The following is a 4,929-nucleotide window of genomic DNA, read 5'->3' as shown; positions in this document are numbered from 1 at the left end:
GGGGGGCGCGGGGCGGGGGACGGGGAGCGCAGGCCTGGGTTTGCCCTTAGCAGTGTTGCAAGGTTGACATTTATCCTTGAGGGTGTTTTTTCGTTCGAGGAAGCCATACAGCCACTCGAGTTTCGAGAAGCGGTCCCTGAGGGGGGAATACTGGACATACGCAGCTAGGATGGTGGAGGAGGTGAGACCAGGACCAATTTGAATGGCACTGCTTAAAGGAAAAGGGACAGGATTTAGAGGAGGATGGTTCCGTGTGGGACGGAGGGGCCCACAGCGTCCCAGTCCCCACGGAGGGCTGTGCGGGGACGTGCAAAGACCTCCCCCGCCTGCCAGCCCCCTCTGCCCCGCGAGCTGGCTCTTCCCACCAGCGGCTGGTGCCCTCGGGACACACCTGCCAGCCATTCACGCTGGTGCTTCGTCTCCGCCTTTCCTCTTTCTCCCCACCAATCCCAGGGCCCCAAAGGGTGGGTTATTGTCCCGCCCCTCTCTTTCTAGTCTCAGGTCACACCCTTGACGTGCGAGGTGGCATCGCAGAAAAACGGACTACATTCTCCTGCCAGGCCAGGCCTTGGCCCGTGGACCACGAGGACCACGAGGCAGCAGGGTAACTGTTACTCAGGACCTCCTGTTGGGCGCGTCTGCCACGCGTCTGGCTTGGGTTGTGGACGCATTTTAGCAACAGGACGAGGAAGCAGGCTCCCTGGAGGAAACGAGTTTAGTGCGGGGCTGCTGAGTTCCGTCCCTGAGAGCACGCGGGCGGAGGTGTGGTCTCGCGAGAGGTCGGGGCTGGAGCGCAGACCAGGAGTTGTCAGCCCGAGAGCTCCCCGTGGTGGAGTTGAGCTGCCCTTGCATGTTGCTGGCACTGACGCCTGTGTCTCCCCAGGAAAGACCCCAGAGTGGAGGGAGGAGGGCGCGGCCGGGGCAGGTAGCTGTCAGGACCCCAGCATCGCGTGGTTCTGCCTGGGGAGCCTTTGCCCCTCGCGGGCCTGGGCCAGGAGCTACGCCCGTGTCGTTTTTCAGACATTTCGAGCCTCGTGAGGTTGCCCCTCAGTGAGCACGGGGAGGCCTAAGGGCTCCACGCTCTGCGGGAAGGATGGTTTCCAGGATGGGCACGGGCCGGGACTGCAGGTGGCTGGCCGCTGAAGCCGGCCCTGCCTGGTGCTGCCGGCAGACCTCGCCCTGCGCCCTGACCTCGGATCACCTCCCCACCTCCCGAGTTTCTGGGAAGATTAGGAAAAGCAATACACGTGGCACCCCAGAGCCTCTTCTAAGCGGTGTGCTTAGATGTTAACTGCCGGGCGGGATCGCAGGCGGAAGAGTGGCCTCACCTGTGCTGTGTCAGCTCCGACTCAGAAGTGCTATTTAAGGCTACAGAGAACTCTTAAAGATGGATAGGGAAATGGACTGCACGTCAAACCTGAAAGGCACAGAAAGGATCACTTCAGCTGGGTAAGCTAGGCTTTAAAATAGAAATTTGGAGTATAAGGTGGCTTTCCGTATCTTTAGGGGAGAGATGGATCATTCGATAAATAGCGTTGGGACTGGGTAACCAGCTGAAAAGATACAATTGGATCTCACTCTTGTATGGAAGTAAGTTCCAGATGACTCAGACTTAAACGTGAAAAGTAAAACCGCAAACACACATAAAAACGCAGTCAGTTATGTTTATACTCTTGGGTGGAGAAGGCCTATTCTGTAGCTCACAGGCCCCCGGAGTCATTAAAGAGGAGGTTGATAAATTTAATTACATAATTATCTGCCATTTCTTCTTGGCAAAATTGGGGAAAAAAATACAAGGGTAAACTGGGAGAAAATACTTGCAACCCATGTGACAAAGGGCTTGTTTCATGAAGAGCTCCTACAAACCAAGAAAAAGACCCAATGAATTGGTATAGATGACCTTATATACAAAGCAGAAATAGAGACACAGATGTAGAGAGCAAAGGTATGGATACCAAGGGGGGAAGAGGGGGTGGGATGAATTGGGAGATTGGGATTGACATATACACACTATTGATACTATGTATAAAATAGATAAGTAATGAGAACCTACTGTATAGTGCAGGGAACTCGGTGCTCCGTGGTGACCTAAATGGGAAGGAAATCCAAAAGGGATACATGTATACGTATAGCTGATTCACGTTGCTGTACAGTGGAAACTAGCAACATTGTAAAGCAACTGTACTGTAATAAAAGTTAAAAAAAAAGACCCGATGAAAGGAAGACAGAGGCCGTGGTCAGTCCCCATGGAGGGAAGTCACATGACCCCAACTCTGAAAGGTGGACAGACCTCGCCCTCAGGCGTATTAAAACTGTACTGGGGGGCTTCCCTGGTGGCGCAGTGGTTGAGAGTCCACCTGCTGATGCAGGGGACGCGGGTTCGTGCCCCGGCCCGGGAAGATCCCACATGCCGCGGAGCAGCTGGGCCCGTGAGCCATGGCCGCTGAGCCTGCGCGTCCGGAACCTGTGCTCCGCAATGGGAGAGGCCACAACAGTGAGAGGCCCGCGTACCGAAAACAAAAACCAAAAAACAAAACTGTACTGGGACTTCCCTGGTGGTCCAGTGGTTAAGACTCCACGCTCTTAATGCAGGAGGCCTGGCTTCGGTCCCTGGTTGGGGAACTAGATCCTGCATGCCGCAACGAAGATCTGAGTGCTGGAACTAAGACCCCGTGCAGCCAACTAAATAAATATTAAAGGGGCTTCCCTGGTGGTGCAATGGTTAAGAATCTGCCTGCCAATGCAGGGCACGGGAGTTTGAGCCCTGGTCTGGGAAGATCCCACATGCCGCGGAGCAACTAAGCCCGTGTGTCACAATTACTAAAGCCCATGCACCTAGAGCCTGTGCTCCGCAACAGGAGAAGCCACCGCAATGAGAGGCCTGCGCACCGCAATGAAGAGTAGCCCCCGCTCGCCGCAACTAGAGAAAGCCTGCGCAGCAACAAAGACCCAACACAGCCAAAAAGAAAAAGAAAAAAAAAGCCAACTCTTATTAAGAAAATCACTGTACTGAGAGAGCTGTTTTGGTGGGGGCACCCGTCCTGCCGAGCTGGCACAGTGTGAGGGGAAGGCTCTCCCTATACTGGGGATGTGACTGGCACAGCTTTTATGCAGGACAGTTAGGTATTAACTAAGACAATTTCAAATCCCTATTTTGCCCCTCCCCCTTCCCTCTCCCCATTGGTAACCAACCACTAGATTATTCTCTGTGTCAGTCTGTTTCTGTTTTGTTATAGTCTTTTCTTTTTTTCAGATTCCACATACAGATGACAACATGGTATTTGTCTCTCTCTGTCTGAATTATTTCACTAAGCATAATATCCTCCAGGTCCATCCACAATGCTGCAGGTGGCAAAATTTAATTCTTTTTCTATGGCTAATATTCTATGGCTAGGATATACATCTTCTTTATCCATTTGTCTGTTGATGGACACTTAGACTGCTTCCATATCTTGGCTAGTGTAAAAAATGCTGCAGTGAACACTGGGGTGCATGTATTTTTTTGAATTAGTGTTTTCATTTTTTTGGATATATACCCAGGAGTAGAATTGCTCATATGGTATGGTATGGATCATATGGTAGTTCTATTTTTTTTTTTTTTTTTTTTGAGGAATCCTCACACTGTTCTCCATAGTGGCTGCACCAATTTACATTCCCACCAACAGTGCACAAAGGTTTCCTTTTCTCCACACCCTTGCCAGCATTTGTTACTTGTGTTCTTTTTGATGATAGCCATTCTGACAGGTATGAGGTGATATCTCATTGTGGTTCTGATTTGCATTTCTCTGATTAGCATTGTTGAGCATCTTTTCATGTGCCTGTTGGTCATCTGTATATCTTCTTTGGAAAAATGTCTATTCAAGTCTTCTGCCCATTTTTTAATTGTTTTTTTGTTTGTTTTTTGATATTGTGTTGTATGAGCTGTTTATGTATTTTGGATGGTAACCCCTTATTGGTCATAACACTTGCAAATATCTTCTTTCTTTCAGTAGATTGTCTTTTGTCAGTAGTTTCCTTTGCTGTGCAAAAGCTTTTAAATTTATTTTTGCTTTTGTTTCCTTTGCCTTAGGAAACTGAAAGCAATATTGCTACAATTTATGTTAGAGTGTTCTGCTTATGTTTTCCTCGAGGACTTTTATGGTGTCTGATCTTACGTTTAGGTCCTTAATCCATTTGAGTTTACTTTTGTATATGTTGTTAGAGAATGTTCTAATTTCATTCTTTTACATGTAGCTGTCCAGTTTTCCAAACACCACTTATTGAAGAGACTATCATTTCTCCACTATGTATTCTTGCCTCCTTTGTCATAGATTAATTGCTCATAAGTGTGTGTGTTTATTTCTGGGCTCTCTATTCGGTTGCAGTGATCTGTGTGTCTGTTTTTGTGGCAGTACCATACTATTTTGATTACTGTAGCTTTGTAGTATAGTTTGAACTCAGGGAGTGTGATTCTTTCAGCTCTGTTCTTCTTTCTCAAGATTGGCTTGACTATTCAGGGTCTTCTGTGTTTCCATTCAAATTTTAAAATTATTTGTTCCAGTTCTGTGAAAAATGTCTTTGGTGTTTTGATAAGGATTGCTTTGAATCTGTAGATTGCCTTGGGTAGTATGGTCATTTTGACAGTATCAATCCTTCTAGTCAGTTAACACAGTGTATCTTTCCATCTGTGTCATCTTCAATTTCTTTCATCAGTGTCTTATAGTTCTCCGAGTACAGGTCTTCTACCTCCTTAGATTTATTCCTAAGTATTCTTTTTGATGATATGGTAAATGGGATTGTTTCTTTAATTTCTGTTTCTGCCAGTTCATTGTTAGTGTGTAGAAATGCAATATATTTCTGTGTATTTATTTTGTATCTTGCAACTTTACTGAATTCATTGATGAGCTCTAGTAGTTTTCTGGTGGTGTCTTTAGGATTTTATACGTGTAG

This window comes from Lipotes vexillifer, unplaced genomic scaffold (assembly GCF_000442215.2).
Source record: "Lipotes vexillifer unplaced genomic scaffold, Lipotes_vexillifer_v1.1 scaffold2116, whole genome shotgun sequence".
In the NCBI taxonomy this organism is placed as follows: Eukaryota; Metazoa; Chordata; class Mammalia; order Artiodactyla; family Lipotidae; genus Lipotes; species Lipotes vexillifer.
Note: the sequence above shows the minus strand (reverse complement) of the source record.